The 8,895-nt window shown below is 34.2% G+C and overlaps 1 long non-coding RNA gene across 1 annotated transcript; it reads left to right on the top strand.

The window, feature by feature from the left end:
- Positions 1-1,386: 1,386 nt before the first annotated feature.
- Positions 1,387-1,910, top strand: LOC131054351 (uncharacterized). The gene is made up of 3 exons (XR_009107990.2): positions 1,387-1,454; positions 1,554-1,646; positions 1,733-1,910. It is a non-coding gene; the product is annotated as an uncharacterized LOC131054351 (long non-coding RNA).
- The last annotated feature ends 6,985 nt before the right edge of the window (positions 1,911-8,895 follow it).

Genomic DNA, 8,895 nt, shown 5'->3' with positions numbered 1-8,895 from the left:
TGATATTGATGAAGTTAGAGGGAATTCTAGTCATGAAATTGACATCATTGGTAATGTTGATATGATGTTTATAATTAAGTATAAAATGATTTTTTGATTCATATCATTGATTAATTCTTATTTCAATTGTAGATGGTTGCATACCCTCAGAAGATCAAGATGTGCATGGGGTTGTCGTTGGTGAAGCTCAAAGAACTGGTAATTCTTAAAAGCATCATTTTATAATGAAATATGCGTTGTTTTTAAATATTTTTTGACTTAATCACTATTATTTCTATTACAGATGGTTGGATATCATCTAATACTTCTAATGATGGATTTCAAAGTTCCATTGATTATTTAAATTCATTGCTCCAAAATTTACCGACCAGTGAAGATGAAAAAAACATTTTTAGTCAGTGTGTTGAGAGGTTTAGAAAAGATATCAATGCATCTCTTGCTTCATCTTCCAAATTTAGATCAATCCCTGGCTCAGAGAACATGTCTATTAGACGAATATCACCATGGTTTAGTCCAACCAAAATGCACAAACGTCATTCTATTCATCAAAGACGTAATGCCATATCTGAAAACTTAAATGAAAGAGTTGAGGAGCATGAAACTTTTCTATTCCCCTCTACAAGATGTAGAAAGCAAAAGAAAAAAAAGTTCACCAATCGCTCAGGCATAGCAATACAAGAAGAAAGAGATATTATCATGCAGCAAGGTGAGTACATTTATTCATAGGTATTTGAGTAATTCACATATCAATACTTCTTATTTTTATTTCATATGTTAAACATATGTTTATTATAGGTTTGAATGATCAAGAAAGTACTCGACGACGTCGATTGCCTTTCTCCATTGATCTAAACCAAATGCTAACAGATGAAATACAAGCTGTAGATAGTAAGTTAGTCAATATTAAACATTTTTATTAATTTTTATTGAAAAATACTCAATTCCTATCTCTAACCATTTTTTTGTACTTAATTAAACAAAAAGATACAATTTCTAGAGATCAACCATCAATGCTTAGTATTATTTCAGCTCAAACATTTCAACAAACTGTTGCAGGTAATTATGAATTTTAATATTGTTTAGATTAATTACGTAATGTGATTTTATACTTGAGCATTTTATCTAAGTTGATGTGTTACATGTTTACTTCAATGCAATTTCAGGTGATAAAGAAAAAGATCAACAACATATGCTGCCCTTTTCTATTGATCTTAACCAGACATCAATGACAATGGATGCAATACAAACTAGATATGGTGACAAAATTATTAAATAAAAACAATCAATTTTGTGTCTTTAGTTTGTAATTAATTTTATCTAAGCTGATGTGTTGAATGTGCTTGTTATTGCAGCATTAGAAGATCATCAAAAAAATAAAGAATATATGGTACTGATTTCTGTTGATCCTGAGAAGACAACAACAACAATAGTTGATGCCATGCAAGCTAGAGATGGTAATGAAATTGTGAAGTGAACTTCATTAATTTTCAGTCTTTAATATATAAATTAATTTTATACGTGATATATTAATGTGAATGTTATTGCAACTTTAGATGGCCAACAAAACTCTCAAAAAAACATGCAACCATTTTCTATTGATCTTAATCAAATGATGACAATAATGGACACAATGCAAAGCGGAAACGGTAAGTAAATTATGAAATGAACTTCAATCAAATTTGAGTCTTCAATTTGAAAATTAATCTTGTAATGTCCTCATATGTATTTTCAGGTGTTGATGATATTCATATGGAGGATCATGATCAACACTTTTTTGGTTAATCACTATAGTGTATTATTCTCCAATGTATTAATCGTTAAGTACTTTAACTCTATTTTAAAATTAGAGCTTGGAGGGAGTGGATTCTGGAATTAAGATAAAGACATTATTTGTATATTGTACTTTTGAGTTAGACTACTATTGTATATGTGAAAAATTGGCTCATCCTTTTGTAAGCTTTTGTGAAATTTATGTGTAGTGACTTACTCACTTCCACAATGGTCACATTTATTATTATATATATAATACAAAGTTGCAATGATATATCTCCTATGCTTATATTTGACAACAAATTTGGTAGTGTGAGTTCTCTCATATTGTGACTATAACTAATATGAATGATATGTGCATTTCCAATGGATTTGATTTCCAATCATGGTGGTAGCTCTATGATGCTTTATATTTTCATTTCTATATTATATCTATTCATCATCTTGGTGTATTTATGTTGTCTCCCACTTCCCATTCAACATTGTCTCATCATTCAATCTATTGTATTCTGTAAGGGGTGGTATTTATATTTGAAGATTATCTAGGTATGAATTTTATTTATCTATGTTTGAAAAATGGACAATAAAGATATTTTAAAAATTAGGCATATAAATTATGAATAAAAAATTTATATATATAAATTAAAAAATAACCAATTTGTTAAAACTTCTTCTTATTCTTATTCTCTAACGAAAAATATTTGGCTCTTCCATATTTCAGCTATATTAATGATGTTGCTTACTAAATCTCATAAGGTCTTGAAAAGATTTCAAATTAGAGGACAAATTTAACATGTAGAAGGTGTAGATTCGTTTCACAAAGGTTAGAATTTCATTGTTTCCTACCACACTTATTTGAGCCTTCCTAGGGAATTTATTGATCCATTTGAAAGTTGATCATAAATGAAGTTTTCAAGGGTATAGGGGAATTTGACATTCAAACAATATCTATCTTTACATACGCATTTGACCTTTATAGGGGAAGTTGCTTTCATGTTTTGTAGGTTTCATATATTTTTGACACCTCATTGTGATGCACATTAATGTCTCTCTAACATATCTATGTTATGGGATTTTTTTTTACTTGCAATTTATGCCAATATTTGTCTAAGGCCATGTACAAACACGTGGGAATAAATTTTTTTTAAAATGAATGTGCGAGAGTGCATTTTACCAAAAAGAAACAAAGTATAGTGTTATACTAAAGTATCGGACAAATACAAATCAATGATATGTTAAATAATACTGATAAAATTGAACCCAAAAGATCGTTTCGATGGTCTTGCTTCTCTTCTACAACATTATCCGTCGTTCGATGAAAAACCGAGGTCATCTCTTTCAAATAAGATGCCTTCGACGTAATTATTAAAAGAGTTAAATTATAAATATCATTATTAATATATAATATCATTTAAAATATTATATTACAAGTAAAAAAATATTTTCTATAATTCTTAATTATTATTATTTTAATTATATTTATATAATATTAACTATAAATCTCACTTCAATAAAATAGTATTAATAATTATGATATATTAGAATTGTTATATTAAAAATATAATTTTTTTAAACATAATTCTAAAAGGATCATATATTAAAATGATCAAAAAACAATTATCCACAAAACGGAATCCGGAATCCAGAGGCGGTTTGAGGCGACGTCCTTTCGCGGGTTTCACGGGCACCTTTCGGGCAGAGACCAATGCGGAGGGGGGAGGACCGAGGAAGCACGACTATCCAGGCGGTGCAAATTTTCCCCTGGATAGCCAGTGCCAATGATGAGAGGGTCTACATATTTAGTTATGGGGATTTGTATCATGTGTTTATTAATGATTCCATTGAGAGGTTGGTATAACAATTCAATGGTAATTTTGGTAGGAATGTGGGTTCATTATTTGGTTATTGGTTTGGTTGTTGCTTTATCCTTTCATAGATATAGATCCTGAGTTATGGTTATTTGCTTATAGAGGGAAAATTTGAGGATAATATTGTATGTTTATCTCCTTTTGCATATGATATTATTTGTGGTCTAATATACATTAATAAGGATTATAGGATGTGTTATTAGTGTTATTTCTAATTTGGGATGGATTTGAATTTGATCTTCCTTGGTTAGAGACCTTACATCCATGTTGGTGATATGAGATGCATATTTTTTGTTTATTCTATGATATTAAATGACTGGATTGATGTTTTTGGTTTTAGTTTGGGATTGTGAAGGATATCTTAAATAACACAAATTAAGCTTCTTAAGGTGTAGGTATAAGGACATTTTATTTGATATGATTTATAAGTTTTCTCTCTTCGTTTTATGGGTACTTCTCAAAGGTTCATTTCAACATGGTTTGTTGTGGTGAACTTGAGAGAGCTATGGTGACATGTGAGAGAATATGTAGTGCTTTTGATTTCATGTGTTTTAATCATTATAGTTATTAATTTTTATCAGTTATAAGAAATTTTTAGCTGAGCCTATAATCAAGTGAGGCCACAAACAAGGGAATTCATACTCAGTATTAAGGGGCACGGAGCCCATGATTACACTAGTCTAGTAAGGTTTTGGCATAGGCATGAAAACTTGTGAAAGCACTAGTATGGATGCCATAATTGTTCACAATCTACAAGCACACTAGATGAATGAAGGTACAATCTTGTGTTCATATTACCCTAGTGGGGATTTGAACCTTGGTGGTACTATTAAAAATTCCACAATTAACCATCACATTGCCGAATGAACCCCGTCAATCATCGAAATTGTTTTTTTTTACTACATGGTTTCAATATTTTTCACCCTTTAGGTTAGTTTTTGATTGGTATACTTGGTCACCCTTGATTTGTTTTCAATTTTTACATTACCTTGTAGTGAGAGTTCCTAGATGAGTATGTTCTTCATTGACAAGTATTATACATGGAGCTTGTGATTGTTGTTTATAGATTGGATATGTTGCTGGAATGAGTTATATTGATGGTTGCATACCTTTGAGCTATGGATGATTAGACAGATTTTTTTTTGTTGCTATTTTCAATCATACAATTTTTCTCTATTTTAAAACTTTAAGCCTTTGTTACCACTTGGTTTTGATCCTCGAGTTCTCTGGGTTGGTGCATCTTCACCTTATATTGTTCCTTTTCCTATTGGTGCCGGAGCACCTAGCTTCATTTCATCACAGGTTTGATAGCAGGTTTGATTTTTATTAGTCTTGACTTGGAAAGTTTGTCTAAGATGTTTTTGAGTTGTTTTAAGTTGTTTGGATGAGTTTTGAACTCATTGTGTGGTCATGTTTCGTGTTTTCATCTTTTTGCTCAAAGTTGCTAGTTTGGAGTTGCTTGGCAAAATGTTGGGAAAAGTGAGTTTTTCAATATGTTTTTGTTTTGAAAAGTTTTTAGACATGCTTTGTGTTTGGTTTTTAGGTGTGAGTAGTGTTCTTAGGTGATTGGTGGTCTTTGAGGTCAACCTTGCATCATCTAGGCATTAAAAGTTGTCATTTTAGACATGAAAATGTCAAATTTGAGTGCTCTTGGACATGTACCTATCCGTACAGGAGGATAACTGACTTGTAGAGGTATTGATTCTCCTACTCTAACCATTGTAAGGGTTGATTTCATGGAGATGTCAAGCATTTTTCAGTTTGCACTAGTTTTTACCTTATTTTTCTCTAAGTTTTAACTCCATGTGAGAAGCAGTCCGTACACCTGTTGTACTTGGCCATATTGTTCTTACATTTTTAAGTTCTCTTATGTTTCCTGAAACTTTTCCCTTTGGTGGCATCAAATTTCATTAAGTTTTGAATTCTAGGCAAAATTAATTGGTTTTGACAGTTTCATTGCCTTGTCTAGGAATTTGGCAAGGATGCTTGACCAACTTGGCTTCTTGAAGCCCTAAATGTTCATGGCTTCCCAAGAACCAGTTTGTCAACTTGTAAGATATGTAAATACATGTTTTTATTTCAAAAATGCAGGTGCAAGAGGTTTTGTGGCCATGGAGCCCTAGGCAAGTGTGCCATTTGGCTAGGGTCTTTGAAGAAGTTTGATGCTTTGCTCTTCTATAGAAAATGCATTCATCAGCTGGACAAATCAGTCTTGTTGTTCAAGTTAAATGTGAAAGAAAAGACGATTTCTAAGCCATGATAAAGATGGTTGCATATTTCAGTTTGTGAAAATTGTGTAAAAAAAAATAGTGAGTCACTATTTTGGTATTGGTTTCCACTCATTTCCTTACTCTCCACCATATATTGGTGTTTGTAAAACTTTGTATCTCCTTCTATTTGTTTGCAAACAAGAACAAGGAGTGGCCTTTGACCCTACCCATGGGTTTGAGTTTGCCAAGATCAATTAATGATCCTTTAGGCAAAGTTGAAACGCCCAGCTAGCTGTAACAATCAATTATGACTGATTTTTGCATTTTAAGTTGAGTTGTTTATGCAATCTTCCTCTTCCAACTAGCAGGTATGAAGGTCAAAAAACATTAAAAGGTAGAGCATTGATCAAATGCACCAGATAGACCTTTGAAAAATAGTTTTGACAGTGGTAAATGTAGTTTAAAGTGAAAATGCAAGAGGCAAAGTGTAGTGATAACAAGTTTTGATAGTGAATGATTCATTTGTTCTGTAATTGCCTAATGTCATTTGGTGTAGGGCTAATGTGGTTCTCCTTTGTCACTAATGTTAGAAATGTTTACATGTTTTGAATGTAATTGGTACTCATGCAATAATGTGTTTGTGGGAAGCAAGAAAGGAAAAAGTTGTAAATGTTGCACACTCCTTATGAGCATCTTTTGTAAAACCTTGTTCTCTAACCTTTGAAGGTGTAAAACTGCTTTATCTTGGCCTAATTAGTATGTGGCATGGTAGAAATAAGGTTGCATGATTCACATTGAAGGTTTCTAGCTTGCAAGTTGATTCTTGCCATTAAAACCCTAGCAAACCCTTCTTTTTGCACCCATTTTTGGGACAGTCATGGAGGAGGCCTAATGGACCCTAAAACTTAGAAAATCCTCAAGAAATTCCAAAAGGGTATCAGAATATAAGGTTCTTTTTGTCTGGAAGTCCATCATTGGAGCAGGATGAGCACAAAACCCCAAAAAGAGGGCTAATTCCTTGTAGCTCGTTTTAGGCCTAAAATATGTTTTTTTGTCAAATCAGGTACACAAAGGAAGGTTGTAAAGAATAAAACCCTTCAATTCAAGTTGAAACAAGTTAATCTTGCATGCATTTAACCCATTTGGTGAGATAGACTCCATAAGTCAGTTTGTAGCACTTGTGAAGGATTACTATGCTCCAAACCATAGAAGACCAAAGACACCCATGGGGGTAGAACTTGACACAAACTTATAATTCATCAAGAGGAGACCTTGTGCAGTTAGAGAATAGGTCAGGGATAGAGGAAATGAGTTCCAATTGAGAGAGTAAGGTGTTAGACTACAAAGCGCTAAACAATGGAATTGAAGCCCTTGAGCAACTAGGGAGTGTTTGACTTAGGGAGGTGGATCAAGGAGAGTTGCTAGGTTGCCTATAAGCTTTTTGCACTCTGATTTTGGTGACTACACCTTGAAACTAGCTAAGGACCTATCACTTGGTAAAAATACAAGCCTAATTAGGCAACCCCCTTGCCCTACCTCTCTATCATAGTGGTATCAGAGCTCAGTTACACTTTGGAAGAAGTAACAATTTGGCAACCATGGTGACAAATACAGAGTTAGATAAGAAAATGGAAGATCGGGAAGAAGAAAATAGGTTACTCAGAGTGAAGCTAGACATCCTAGAGCAGAAATTGGGAGAAGTAGAAGTGAAGGCAGATGAAGCCAGCAATAAGATAGATGGAACAGAAGACAGGGGTAAGCTATTAGCTATAGAGGATGAAATCCCTCTACCAGACCTGTGATAGAGAATGAACCCTTTTTGAAAGCCTTGAAGGCTATGAGTGGGAGAACACTAGAAGGAGTCCCACTATTCAATGGTAAAATGGACCCAAAAGTGGTCATGGAGTGGATTGAGGGTCTTGAGAACCATTTTGAATGTGATGGTGTGACAAAGGCCCAGAAAGTGAAGGTGGCTAAGTCCAGGTTGAGAGGAGCTTCCTTAACATGGTGGAAGTTCATTCAGGATGAACGTGAGAAAGAGGGCAAAAAGCCCATAGCAACTTGGAAGGGAATGTTGTCCAAGATCAGAGAGACTTACATTCCTGAGGACTATGAAATACAACTTCATAGGAAAAGGAAAAACCTTAGGCAATAAGAGTTAGATGTCAGTAGTTACATCGAGGAGTTTCAGAAGCTATGCCTTAGGTCAAAGACCCAAGAGGATGAAAATGTCAAGGTTGCTAGGTATCTCAATGGCTTGAGATGGAACATTTAGGAAGAGTTAAGCTTGTTGTGTCCTACAACAGTCCAGAAGTGCTATCAACTTGCACTTAAGGTAGAGGAAAGGAGTAGGAAGAAGCAAGAGCAGCATAACAAAGGTAGAGGAAGAGGCAGAGATGGTAGAGGCCATAGAGGCAGTTTTGGGGGAAGATACATAGATCAAAGTTCCTAGGGAGAATCTAAACTTATAGAGAAAAGTGGGGATTCTCAGAGCAAGCCCAACTATAGAGGTAGGGGATCAAGCAACCCAGGAAGGGGTAGATCTAGTGGACCAAGTAGAGGGTCTTACTTCTCCACCATGAAATACTATAACTGTCAGAAATTGGGTCATCCTGCTTGTAGGTGTCCAGAAAAGCCTAGTTCTTCCCATGGAGGTGAAAAGAGAGTGAACTATGTTCAGGAGGAAGGAAGTAGTACAAGAACTCCAGCAATGAACCTAGCACCCGAAGATGGTGAGAGTCTAATGATGAGGAGAGTATTGATGCAAGAACCTCACAAGTGTGAAGTGTCTCAAAGAAGAGCATTGTTCAGGATCAAGTACAAAATCTTGGGCAAGGTATGTAAGGTGGTTATAGATTCAGGTTCCATTGATAACATCATCTCAGAGGAGGCAGTTAGCAAATTGAACCTACCTAGAATGAGGCACAGTGAACCCTACAAGGTAACCTGGTTAAACAAGGGGCAACATGTCCTAGTTAATTAACAAGCATGGATAGACTTCAACATAGGAGAATATAAGGATAGGATACTATGTGACATCCTTCCTA

The sequence above is a fragment of the Cryptomeria japonica genome, chromosome 6 (genome assembly GCF_030272615.1).
Source record: "Cryptomeria japonica chromosome 6, Sugi_1.0, whole genome shotgun sequence".
In the NCBI taxonomy this organism is placed as follows: domain Eukaryota; kingdom Viridiplantae; phylum Streptophyta; class Pinopsida; order Cupressales; family Cupressaceae; genus Cryptomeria; species Cryptomeria japonica.
The sequence above is the reverse complement of the archived record's forward strand: the minus strand, read 5'-3'. Positions and strand labels throughout refer to the sequence as shown.